Below are 14197 nucleotides of genomic sequence, written 5' to 3' on the forward strand. Positions count from 1 at the left end.
TGGTTGTTGTTGTTGCTGCGGCTCTATCAAGTGGATAGAAAGTTTGCTGTCCTGGAAGGGATGCAGTGTATTTCCACAGGCCCTGGGTTCTGCTGTTCCTTTGTTTTTTAATCAATGCATTTATTCGTGTCTCCTACCTATGAACGTCGGAGTGCAGCACACTCTGATGAGGGGCCTGAGTGGGTTTCTTTGTGACTTGGCCTACTGAACATGCTCCATGGTGGAGTTTCCCATTTAAGTGGAGGCAGGATAAAGCTGAGAGGGGAAAAATTAAGTTTCCTCTCTTATCCAGAACCTTCCTATCCAGCAGATCCATATAGATCATGCTTTCTTTGTAATTCCTCCCCTCCATTGACATTTTAATTACTTTTTTTCTTCTTCAGGAGTCACTTTGTTTCACTCACAAGCTGGATATGAATGTGTTCATTAATGGCCCTGTTGGGAAACATTTTATGGCAGTCTATGGGTAGAAAGAAAAGGTGATGCCATAGTGTTTTAAGGTAGACCAGCCTGCAATACAAAGTTATTTATCCCATTTGAAAACAGTGGAACCCTTTTTGTCCTGAATATTTGCACATTTATGGTTATAGTCTTGGATTCTGTGCGATATAACTGGAATTTGAAATCTTCTGGGCATATTTCTCTTGCAGGGTAATTTAAATTCATTTCAGTGTCCTGTGAAGTCCTGGGGATTAAAGAATCTAGTTTGTCTTTTCATAACATGGACAGAAACTAGATAATAGGGTATTGTGTATTTTAATACTACGGCAAAACATTTTGATACAGGGAAAAATCTGCACTACTAACTAAGCAAAATCTTTGTGTGTGTGTATATACACACAAGTAAAAAAAAAGCCATTAATTTTTCTAACAAATCCCATAAAAACATTATATGTACTTACTGGAGATGAGATCACAAACTACTATACCAAAGCAATAGTGCTGCTAAGTGGTCCATTACTTTGTATTAGAAATGGGGCTCCTTCCAAATAAGGGAGGCTTGCTCATGCTCCCTTGTAAGTCAGTGACAAAAGTCTAATTGATTTACGTTACAGCAGGCCTGTTCCCCCACAATATCTAACATAAGACGTCATGGAGCCGTATTTTAAGGTGTCCACCACACATGACTTGTTTATTTCCCACTATGTCATACTAATAGTGAAAGTGTGGAAGTGTTTCATTATGTGTAAACAGATGCCATCACATGGATTTTTTAAAAAACTGACTAATTTGAAAAAGCCCTCCTTAAATATTATGGTCTGAATTTTTGAAAAGACCATTAACATTTTTATGAGTGTTTTTCTGCTCTCATGTTGACACTTTCAAGGATCTCTTTAGTGAGAGAGAAACTGGCTATTATACAGGGGAAGCCCTGAGTCTGACTACACACAAATGTACACAATAAACAAAATGAAAAAAAAACCCAGATTTTTTTGGCTGACTTCTCTCAGTTATAATTTTAGTTGTTCTTCTTATGCATTGAAGAGGAACGTTTGAAACAGAAATGTGAATTTCAAATAGCGGATATCCCTTTAAAAGTCAAACTATTCTGGGTAATTTTCTCTTCATTTGATTAACTGTCATGATCTTTGGACATTTGTTTCATTCCAAATAGATTCAAAGTTAATTGTAGGTCAGTAACTGGAATCAGAAGAACATCTCTAAATGACGGTGGAACATACCAGTGTGATCCAATATTTCCCTATAGCACCATGCCATGCTGCAGAGTGGAGTGTTTATTCAAGCGCATATAAGCAAGCATTGCATTGTCTTACAAATCTGCTGCAACGCTGTCTTGTACCTTGCTGCTGTAAACAGCAAATGTGTCGATGTTGAATTGTCTGAGTGGCAAAAGAGCCTATGAACGGGAAGCAGAGCTGTTTATAGATATAAGTATTTTGTTAGGGCTTTTCCCTCCCCCAACAAGGAACAAGTCAGTGTGCAATAAATTCCACAGCAACTAGTGTGGTGAACCATGGACAGCCAGAATGAAGGGAGTGAAGGAAAGTGCTTTATTTGTAGCTGAGAGGTTCCTACCTCACCAGAAAAGCACTATAAAAAGATTTAGGAAGGACTTCTGGGGATGATGTTCTGGTATCACAATGTATGTTTGTCTGCTCTCAATCAATACAAATTCACAGTCATATCTCTGTTGAATGGCTATTTGGGGATATGCGTGTATACTTATACATTGATAAATGTTGGATTTGCTGAAAGTGTGTATGTGGGTATTTCTAACAATTCATTCTCTGTGAAAGAAAAAAATGAATACTAAGGCCCTGATCCTGCAAACACTTATGCATTTGCTTAGTATGCTATGGTGAGTAGTCCCATTAACTTCAGTGAGACTAGGAACTTAAGCATGTACATAGGCCCAGATCCTGCAAACTCTGAAGTCAGCAGTCATTGAGAAAGTAGGATTTCAGGAGTCAGGAAACACAGAATTAAAGACCTTCATTTTCACTGTATTTTTATGCTTTAAAATATGGTCTTCTCTGTATCATTTTAAATTTGCAATTCATACACCAAGACTGGGAATCAGGAGATCTGTGTTTCTTTACCTGACTCTGCTACTGTAACCTTGGGAAAGTCACCCCACCGCCTTGTGCCTCAGTTTCCCCAGGAGGATAATGATATTTTTCTTTGTAAGATGGCTTGAGCAGAGTATAATTAAGTTATAGTACAGTGCATATAGTATTTAGACTTGGCTTGATTTTTTTTTTAAAAAAGATTCAGTACCCTTTAAAGTTTATGAATGTTTAATATTGAGTGACCTAAAGCGTGTGATGGTCACAAGTTTGAGATGATCTCAGCTTCTATATGAACTCTTGAGATGGCCCAGTGGTCTAAATCACACTAGCTTTGAATCAACCTAAAAAGACAAATGAGAAGGATTCAACTTGCTGATTTTATACATTCATTAATTTAAAACTACAGAATTTCTTTCTTGCAAACATACTTCTCTTTAACTGGGACAACCTTAACTCCCAGGTGTTCTTAGCTAAGACATATTTTTAGTAAAAATACTGTCTTTTTTTTTCTATATACAGATTTTGAAACTCTCTGCATATATTAATGAGTTAACCCTTGCAACCCTGTAGCCCCCAAGTATTACGACAGATAGGGAAACTGAGATATGCTGAGTTTAAAAGTGTCTTGTCCAAGGACACACAGGAAATCTATTGCAGAACCAGATGATACCAGGTACTAGAAATCAGATGTCTGAGCAACCTCTTTTTTCAGTGTTGCCAATTCTTGCAATTGCATGGTGAGTCTTACGATATTTAGTCTTTTACTTAAAGTCCCAGTTCCTGGAATTATTTAATTCTATGAGAATCAGTTTGGTTTTAAATGTATTTATATATTTATTTATTTATTAATGAAAGTTTCAGACTTTCCTGGTTGTGGATCAGAGCCTGAAAATGTGACCTGAGCACACCAGAAAGGATCAAAAACCTTCAGATGGCAAATAGAAAGAATCTAGAATGTATTATTTAAAACAGAACTCCTGGCTTTTAAGCCAATCTAATGATTTTTAGGAGCCTGACTCAATTTTTGAACACTTGGGTTGGCGAAGCTGCCTACTTTATCCACAAAGCTATTTTTCATCCCTTTTTAACAACTGACTCTGTCTGGTCTCAGGAGCATCTGGTACCTACAGTGTGACTACTTCAAAGATAAAATGCTTCCCAGGATTTTGCAGGTCGAACTGCTCGTGGTTTGAATTAGTTGAAAAATCCAAATGAAAGTTTCTACTTGCTGTTTTTCAAGGTTCAGCATGCTAAGCTTACAGATTAGAATTTGTCCAAACTTGACTTGTTATGTATATCTCATTGTGCTTAAAATGCAAGCCAGTTCTGAAGCCCACACTCTATTACAGCTTCCCGTAAGAAAGAAATTTTAACAAAGAAATTCAGCTTGGATGTTGTTTATTGATATAGGCCCTGATCCTGGAATGAGCTGTGCATGGCTCTCCTGCCTGCTTGGAGCCGTGCAGACGTTAATACAGAGCCTCATAGATGTGGGGATTCCCCTGGGAGGTGCCTGTTTTAGGTCTGGGGCTATAATTTATAATGATAAGAGGAGAGACTGTGTTTTAAATTTTAAATACAAGGACCAGCGTAAAGGCTGAGCTGTCAACTTTAACTCTGCTTTTCCAGATATCTTTTTCAGTGCTTTACTTCTATTTCATTAATGCTGCTTTTATTTTTGAAGGATTTTCCATTTTACCCCCATAATGTGGTGAGAAACCTTGTAAATTTCATACTCTGGAACTATTCAACTTGATGCCACCAGAATCCTGCCACCCTTAGCCAAAGCTGACTCATTTCTTGGGGAAAATATACCCCTTAATTTTTGCTTGGAAACGTGTGTATTAACAGCTGATTCTGCTCACTTTGATGCCAATCAGAAAACTCCCACTGAGATCAGTGGGTGCAGGATCAAACCACAGGAAACCAGACTTTAGAAACAAAAGCTATTTAACACCTGATTAATCACTTAACTAATTAGCACTAGCAAAACTTATCCTCATGAATCAAAATGTTGACCAATTCAGCATTGGTCATTTCTATTCACTGTATATCACTATATGATAGGTCAGTTTCTTGGGAGGCAAAACAACCAAGTAGCCATCCCAATCTACTATGCCCCCAATTACATAGGTTTGGTCTACACTTACCCCGGCGATTCGGTGGCAGTTGATGGGAGTTACGCAAACTACACAGAAAACCGCGTTCCCGTCGACGCAGCGCTACGCCACTTGCTGGGGTGGATTAACAGCGTCGACTTCTGGATTGACTGAGCGGGTCTTCACTGACCACTCAGTCGATCCAGATAAGTTGATCTGACGGCAGCGCCCTCAGTGTAGACATAGCCATAGACTTCGCAGTAATGGTAATTGACATGGATATAGCACCTTGTGACTCAAAGCACATTGCAAGTTACAAGCCTACAGTGCCTCTTGCGGTAGGGAGGCAGCCAAACAACATACAGGTAATAAGAATGGTGATAGGGCAGAGGAAATCTGGTGTAGTTACGCTGTGGTCCACTCCCTCTCTTACAACATGCAATAAGGGTTCTTTAATGTCTATATCGAAGAGTGCTTTCGTTTTTAAGGGCTTATATGTGGCACTCACCTAAACTGCCTGGAACTCTACCTGTCTTGAGGAAGAGTTGAGCCGACTCTGCCTACCTGAGACCCTGGCTTCGAGGAGGCTAAAAATCATTTTTTCCCCAAAGTTTAAGGCCAGAGGGGATAATTAGATCACCTAGTTTGAGCTCCCTTACCTCAGTACTAAGCGCAAAACTTGGGTTTAACTAAATCCTTTCAGCCTCAGAAAACAAAGTGGTCATCTGCTACAGGCAGAGAAGAGGGGAGACTGAGGTGCCACCAGTGCCCAAGTAAAAACAACGGCAGTCGCTGATTGTGGGTGCCTCAGGTTTTGGGTATTTGAAATGTATGTCTCGAGTTGCACACCCAAAAATGAAGCCATTCAAAATTAGTGATCACTTCTGGAAGTGTTGACCTTAACATCTCTATGCCTCCATTTCCCCCATCCATGAAATGGGGATAATAATCTCCATGGGGAGGGGGGGGTTTGAGGCTTAACTAAATATCATTTGTAATACATCGTATAAGATCAGATCATTTATTAGGACAATCAGTGGCAGAGAAGCTCCCTGATTTTGCTCATTCCTCTAAGTCATGTGGCCTTTTGGGAAGTGTCTCTTCTCCACTTCATTTTACAATGTCCTAGACCTCTAAAAGTGATTGGGATGTTTGCCAGAAGTTATCTGCCCTTCTAGATTTAGCTAGCACTTCACAGTGCTCCCAGTATTTGAAACCACATTTGAGCAGACCAACCAAATCAAAAGTGTCAATCTGGGCAATGACACTGTTCTTACGTTCAGACTGAACAGAGAAACCCAACAAAACTTTCTCCATTCATATCAACACTGCTGTCATAGCTTCCTACGAACACTGCTTATTCCTTAGAGCTACAGACCAAACCAAATTTAAACAATACACAACAGTGATTCAGCTTTGTTGAGTTGTGTGCATGTAATTTCTGATCAGAACATGAAGGGCAAGTGCTCCATTTCCTTCCACCCTCCTGTATAATCACATGCAGAGCTCAATAAGGTTGAACGGATTTAACTGAAATTTTTCCAGAAATGTCACCCTTGGGTGGAGACCAACCATGGAAAACTTCAGATGAAATGGAATCTGTTCGAGAAAGTTAAAAGCAACCATAGGACAGGGGCTTATAATGGATTTTGCATTTCAACCTATAGCTATTACTGCTTTTCTAACATAATAGAGAGAGAAGGTGGGCGGGGTAATATCTTTTATTGGACCAACTTCTGTTGGCGAGAGAGACAAACTTTCGAGCTATATTGTGTAGCTCTAAAGCTTTTCTCTCTCACCAACAGAATTTGGTCCAATAAAAGATATTACCTCATCCACCTTCTCTCTCTAGGACCGACACAGCTACAACAACACTGCATGTTTCTAATACAGTGGTACTTAACTCCAAAGGGCATTTTGGTTGGGGTATTGCAGCTAGAGAGGCTTCTTCATAAACATGATTTTCTAAAGATAATTCCTAGTTATACCCCTTTGCTTCTTTGTTCCTTTGCTTCTTAGTTGTCACAGTGTTTTGAAAGCATTACTATGGTAAAGAAAATGAGTGTTTTCTAAAGGGTCAAAACAGGGGCAAGAGAGAGAAACAGAGATGCTCACAATGGCATCACATTTGTGTCCTATGGAAGGTTTATGCATGAGAAGTGGATAGGTGGCACTTTAAATTGGATGAAGCCACATGGAATGGTGCGAGTGGCAGTGTGTGTGAACAGTGTGTGTGCGGTGTAGTGTGCCTTACACACAGTGTGAGAGTTATCCTGTATCTAATAGGCGTTAGAATGGCGCCACTTGAATACTTTCTGATTGTCACACAGTTGAGTTGTGGTGTTTATTTAATGTCAGTTGTAGCCAGGTAGTTTTTCTCTGGGGTTTTCCAGTGTTGTAATTCACCTTTCCCTCAGCCAAATTATTTGGTTTTCCTTCTCCATTTCACCCCCGTGATATCCTTTAAGATGCTGCTTCCTGTAGGCTGCACCTACACTGGGCCAGGAGCAGAAGTCAGAAATATTGCTCAGTGTTTATATTGCAGTAGTGCCCAAGGGCACCAGTCAGGGGCCAGGACACATTTTGTTGGTGCGGTGCAGACAGGCAGTGAGAAGACAATCCCTGTGCCAAAGAGCTCACAGCCTCGGCTATGACAAGAGATTAACCACAGGGGTAAGGAAGGAGGAGTTCAGAGTAAAGAGAGAAAGTTCTAGTGTATGTTAAGCAGAGGTGTGGCCCGCTCTCATTTCTATACCGACTCAGCTGGCTAGTTAACATGCAGCCACACTGGGCCAGATTTCCAAGTGCTCAGTGCCAACAATTGGGGTTGAGATTTTTCAAGAGGTCAGCTCTTATTTAGGCACCTCAGTAAGTGGCTATATTTTCAAAAATCCTCAGCCGCTCTCACTGTGATACCTATTGCCAGGTTTTCAGAAGGCCTCTACACCTCATGTACTCAGCCCTTTTGGAAATCTGGCCCATAGTACTTTAAAAAACGTCTAGTCTACGCTAGAACATAACTGTTCTAAATTCTGTAGGACTTCTTCAGAAGGTATCATTTTCCATAGATAGCTGTTTGGACCATTCTATTCAAACGTAGAGTGCTACAGAATGCTATATGTTGGTCAGATAAAGGATCTCATTTTCTACTAAATGCTATAGGTTTTAGGAATACTTCCTATGGAACACAAATGGTTTTACCTGGATTAAATTCTGTAGGATTTTCAATACAGATACTTTCCAAGCTCAGCTGTGAAATTTGACCTGGCCCAATCTGCATTGGTTGGCTAAATCGAGCATAACTCCCTTCTACTCTAACATCTCACTGTCTCTGATTCCCATGTTAAAATACTGGAGTGCACTGACTGGATTGTAACGTAGATGGATATTATGTGTAGACAGGATACCAAATCGTGTCACAGAACTACGGAAAACCAACCCCAACCCCATTCAAAGGTCATTGAGTTAGGCTTAAAAAATAATGAGATTGGTTTAAAGATCATGATTGAAGGAACCCAGTAAAATGTGAGTTATTTTTATTTGCTTTCTGAGACCTTAGAGTGCACCATGGTCACATTTAGAAGCTGTTTCTTGCAGCTGAGTGCTAGAAACTCTTCTCTAATCACATGACTCCAGGATCTGGGGCACTCAGAAAAGCACTAGATGTTGTGAGATTCATGATAAAATCCAAGAGCTGTTAACATTGGGACTTTGCTAAACTCAGTGGCCAAATTCTCCAGTCGGTGGGGTTACACTGTGGGATGCTTTTAACCTGTTATCTGTAAACCACATGCCTTTTTCTTCCTCTAAAAAAGAGACAATGTAAGGGAGGCCTAGATTACGCCCATGAGTGTTGAGAGACTCAGTTCATTAAATATGCAAATCACTTTGAGCTCCTCAAGCAGAAGTTGCACCGTGTCAGAGAGGTATTATGAAGAAACCCTTCCTGCTTTTTAGGAATTTTATTAGAGATCTGTGCCGGGATTCCTCCCCACAAAGGAAGTGATGTTTTTTATTCTGTCCAATTAGGGTAGGAAAATGCTACAGCACATTCTCCCCAGCCTGTTTCATGTTACGGGATTAACCCACACTTGGCTGAATGCTGAGTTTTACTTTGCTTATGTGGCTGCCAACGCCTCATTCTGTGCAAAGAAGCCAGAGCTCTGGGGGCTGTCAAGGGGCTGAGGGAGCGTGGGGGGCGTGATGGGGATTGGGAAGCAGGAGGTGCTGTGTGGGGGGGAAAATGGGGTGCACACATGTCACAGCCACAATGGAGACCAATGGTAGAGCCATTTCGTAGCAGCAGGCACCTCCCCTCCAGGGAAACAACGAACGGTTCAAGCTGCTCTTCCCCTCCTCCAGGAAAACAGTTGGTGTCTCAGACCCACAAGAGACCGGCTGGCTATTTCACTGGAGGTGAGGAGGGGTGTGAAGGGGCTTGACACTGGTTCTTTTCCTCTAGGGAAGGGGCGTTTCCCATGCCTGCCAGCAGTCCTGGGGTAACAGCTGGGATACTAGCTCCCAGGGACAGGTGTTCACAAACCCAGGAATGACTAGCCAAAGGCATGGCAATATTTTTCTCCTTGGCCACACAGGATGTTGTGTCACCATCAACTGACTTCAGCAAATGGAGACTTTCCAGGGGAAGCGTGGGAGGGGCCTGGCAGGGGAGAGGGTGCCGCACTTTCAAACGTTTAACGGCACGTGGCCCAAGTTATGTGTTATCCATTGCATTGCACTGGCTCTGCCAGGGTTGGCCTGAAATGCGTGGGTAATCTGACTCCGTGATCCAGGCCTGATGTGAAGAGTGTGGGAACTGAAAAGACTTTCACCGTCTCAGCGAAGAGCTAGTGCAAGTGTATGTGCACGCTGATAGCGTTATCCCACACGGAGCTGCCTCTGAGATGCAGGGGAATTGAACTTGAGACGAGCCCTTCACGTACACGGAGAAACAGTGGGGAATTGTGCAGAGGATTCCAGAAGCCCATAGGAAAAAACGATCCCTCTGGAGACTCCAGAGGCTAAAGGGGCTGTACAGCTTCCCCTTTTCTGCTACAGCCGAGGGAGAGCTGCCCTTCCTGTCGCTGGTTGGGCAGAAGAGAGCGCTCCCATGCAGCTCACCCTCGTCTCTGGCTGGAGCAGTGAGAACTTCCTCTTCTGATGGTTTACTTTCACCACCAGTTGGTCCCATCAACCCGTGAGACTAATCAGCAGCGAGTGACTCTGGCAACCTGGAGCCAAATTTCAAATAATGGCTGATGCAGTCCTGAATGAGCTTTTGGGGGAAGAAAAGAGAAAATTCCACAGGCTAAAACGCTTGTCCAGTCAGGTCTCACAGGATTAGTCTCATTAAAACTACTACTCAACATTTAACCTTCCATCTGGTCCCAAGCAAGAATCTGCCTGCGCTCCTGATCTGTCATTATCTGTAACTAGCAAAAGCTCTGAGTGGGACTCGGAATATTTCTGACTCCATAAGGGATTTTAGGAAGTCTAGTTTATTAGGCAGTGGACTGGGAGGAGGCTAGTTTTGTTGGTGTGCTTCTTCAGGTTCAAGAAAGGGAGTGAAAAAAACCTTCCTGGCATACATGGAAGGGGAATTCCAGCCCAGGCTTTAAAAAAAGCAGAAGTCTGGTTTTGAGGAAGAGGCATTGTTACTTCTAGGAGCCATATATGGGTTCAAGTATGTCTTTCCAAAGGCTTCTGCGTTCCCATGGCTATAAATCTGAAATGTGTTCCTGAATCTTCAGTGGTAGCCCTCTTATGTGCGTGGTAAATGGGAAGACAGAAGCTGGAATGGAAAATGATCTGTCTGAGAAATGGAAGGGATTGGATTTGTTTGTGGCTCTCTTTTTCCTTTGGCTACTCCGCTCCCTCCCCAAATCTCCCATGTGCAGCGAACCGATGCCCAGCTACACGCACTGTAACACTAGCCCCAGGACCATGCACCAGCTCTCCTGCAGCTTATCTCAGCCGGAGCGTGCAGTTGTGCCTGCTCCTGACTGGTGCTTTCAGAGCAGGGCATTGAAGTGGTTGCTTTCGCCATCTGGCCAGTGTTGCAAGGGGTAATTGAGCCGCCTTGTTCAGTAGCAACTGCTCCATTTGCAAAGGCCTTGGGCTGAGCTCACATGGTGAAAAGTTAACAAGAGCCCTTTTGTCCCCCTGTGTTTTCTCCTTTCTACTCAGTTTCCCGTTTTGAATCCCAGCCATGGGAACCTTGTGCCTCACTCTTGCTGGGCTGAGGTACAAGGTACAACGCAAGCATCCCCGATGTTACACGCTCAGTTGGCAGAAAGGGCATCTTGCAGACTGAGCACCCACCAGCATTTGGATGTGCAAAGATGCTACCCTAGACATAGGACTGGCCTCCTCATTCAGGATGAGTTAGTATAGTTCTGGTGGACTAGAGAAGAACAGACTTTGATTGTACCTAGGTGCTTTGAATACCGAGGGTTAACGTGCTTTCTACATTCGGTACTTATATGACCGCCATCTCCATAGTAACAGAGCGCCTCACCGTCTTCTAATGTATGTATTATCACAACACCCTAGTGAGGTAGGGAGTGCCATTAACCCCATTTTGCAGCTGCGTCTACACAGCAACTACACAACTGCCTGTGCCGGAATGAGGGCTCAGGGCTCAGGCTGGAGCCCCCCCTCTAGGACCCTGCGGGGTGGGAGAGTCCCGGAAGCCTGCGCAGCAGTGAAACAGCCCTGCAGCCCGACCCCGTCAGCCTGGGTCGACTGGCACGCGCCAGCCGCAGGTGTCTAGTTGCTGTGTAGACATACCCTTAGTGGCTTGTCTGATGTCACACAGGGACTCAAACCCAGATCGTCCCAATCCTGGGCTGGTATGCTGCCCTAACACTGGACCATCCTCCTCCCATTCTACCCAGCTTCATCCTTTGAACGAGCTGCAAGGCCTGTACCAGTGCTGAGGTGACTCCACGCAAAGCAGGAAATGTCCATGTTCGGCCATAGCTCCGATGTTACCTGCGGTGTGAGAAGCTGTCTTAGTGGGAGAGAGAGAATCCCGGACAAAAGTTGCCCCTCATATCAAATCTAGAAAGTAGAACAGGGTCAGCCTGAGCGTTTGTGGGGTTCTTTTGGACAGGTCAGTTAAACATTGTCACCAAGCCCCCATATTACTGACTCTTACCTCACCCTCCTAAAAAATGAATAGATTCATCCTCCATGCTTTTCTAACTAAGTTCGGTAATCAAGTGTCCCTGAAAACCGGGAAAGTTCCAACTATCAGCACTGGGCCCCGTCACTTTTACTGAAGTGTTTTTGTCCTGGTTTTTGCAAGCCCCAGCAGGCTGCTCACCCGAAGAAGCTGCGATGGGTAACCAGCTGAGTGGAGGGGATGGGGAGGGGAACACGCGTGCATTTCAAGGACTGTCATATAATAGGAACACAGGATATAGGGTTGGAAGGTTCTTCCTGGATCACTGAGTCCAATCCCCTGCGATTGCAGGCAACCACGTCAAATAACCCCACGAGGCTGCCCCCCTGACCTCCATACAACCTCCCAGCAGCATCCCACTGAGCCCACCCTTCCCCCGGGCAGTCACGTCGCTATTTAGTCTGAAATGGCGAGGACGGTTACGAATGGTGAGCCTGTAGGCGGTTCAGCTCCATGCACAGCTGGCTGCTGGCCCAGACGGGTCGGATGTCTGTACTTCTTCTCACCTGCCCTGAGCCGCACGTGAGAAAAGGATTGTGGCAGGTTATGCAGGAGGATGACAAAGGGAGCGAGTGGAGGGACGCCAAGGACTGAGAGTCAGTGTAGGACGAGACTGGATGGGCGTGGCAGAGGGAGCGTGAGATGCAATGGAAAGGAAGAGGAGTTAGCTAGGGAGCGAATGCAAGCTCCTGAGTCCACTGTGGACACCTCTCTGCAAAGCTGAATGAGTTCAGATAGTGCTCAGATACGAAGATACTGGGTTCCCTTAGAAATACCATTGACAAGTAGAGAAATATGTACTCTGTAAGGAAATCATCATTCAGAAGGTGACCCAATATGGACCAGGCCTTTTGAGCTATTTCTTGCTCTCCTTTTTTGCTGGTTTCTTCATCAGTAGAGATGTGACAGTGTGAGCTTAAGGAGAAATATATTTTTCAGGAACATTTGGGCTTTTATGATGACCCTTATCCCAACGATTCAGAAAATGTGTAGGGGCTTTCCTGTCCTTGATTCTGCTTCACGACCCTGACCTCCGTTCGTTGGTGTGAAATGCTTTGATCTATTCTGTTCCTAATTACCCTAGCCCCTCTTCGGAGTTTTTCCAGATCTGACTGGTGAAGAGCATGAAAAATAATCAGATCCTTAAATAATTGAAGTGCCATGTGCCGTTGCAGCCATACATCTTCTGTTAGCTGATAGGAGACCTGTCAATACAGCCTGAGGCAACACCATGTGAATTCACCCTTATTCAGCCATGGGGAAAAGTTTGCTGGCATGGCCTTAATCACTTGCAAAAAGCCCATTGAGCCACAGAGCTGTGCCATGCCCAGGATTTTGTGGTCTTCTGTGTGAGTGAAGCATTTCTCTGCTCACGCTTGCTTTGTTTAAATGCAGATGGCAGGCAACTGAAATGCGAGCTGCCAAAAGGGCAAATAAAGCCGAGAGAGAGAGAGAGAGAGAGAGAGAGAGAGAGAGAACACACGTACATTCTTTGTCAAACCGTTAAACACGTCTAATGCAGCAGCCTAGCAATTTGGTTATGTGAAAACGCAGACTCGTGGCGGATGATTGTCTTCCATTAATGGGTTGAAATGGAGCCTGCATGGAAACACACTATTAATTAAGCATCAGAAAGCATAGTAAGAAGGACGATAGATACCCATCAATGATGTGAGCAATCGAATGTGCCAAGTCAAATCTATCAGCCTGAACCATATGGCTTAACACGGCACTGCACGTGGGCAGCATTTGGTTCTGCCAAGTTACTACCTGAGCAACCCAACTACAAGAGGTCAAATACCTTCTACTGCCTGTTGGTCTCCATGGAAGCTGAACTCCACACCATGCAGCATAGGACCCGAATCCTCCACGCAATGCTGCTGCTTGCTGAAATGGAAAACAAGCTACGCACACACAGCCCCTTGTCTTCCCTGGCAGCATCTGTAAGGGACGGATATGGTGTGTCTCTTTTTTTAAACTTTATCACTGACCTACAGATACCCTAGGTTAATGGTAGAGACCACAAATTATTGACTTGTCTTTGTCCTACATCAAGTGAGTTTCCTCAGTCTGGCGGTTCGATGTGTCCACAAACGCCACACACACAACTAGCAGTGATCACACCTTCGCCTGACAGTCTTACCTGAGGGGACATCTATGCTGCAACGGGAGGTGTCAGATTCTAGGTCTGTACTCAGGCAGCTCGCCTGTCCCACTGCAGGAGCCACACTGCTATTTTTAGCACACTAGCTGAGTCATAGCTAGCATGTGTACACCTGCCTGAGCTGGGAGTTACTCTCTACCCTGCCCCAGCATGCACTAGGTTCAGTTTTAAAACTGCATAGATCCCAAGGACACACTCTTCTTCGGCTGTTCCAAAG

The 14197-nt window shown here is 44.0% G+C and overlaps 1 protein-coding gene across 4 annotated transcripts in view; it reads left to right on the forward strand.

The window, feature by feature from the left end:
• Positions 1 to 14197, forward strand: part of ETV6 (ETS variant transcription factor 6) — a 145880-nt gene that overhangs the window by 1393 nt on the left and 130290 nt on the right. The window lies entirely within an intron of this gene.

This window comes from Emydura macquarii, unplaced genomic scaffold (assembly GCF_026122565.2).
Source record: "Emydura macquarii macquarii isolate MOO-44397 ecotype Brisbane River unplaced genomic scaffold, CSIRO-AGI_Emac_v2 contig_3122, whole genome shotgun sequence".
NCBI lineage: Eukaryota > Metazoa > Chordata > Testudines > Chelidae > Emydura > Emydura macquarii.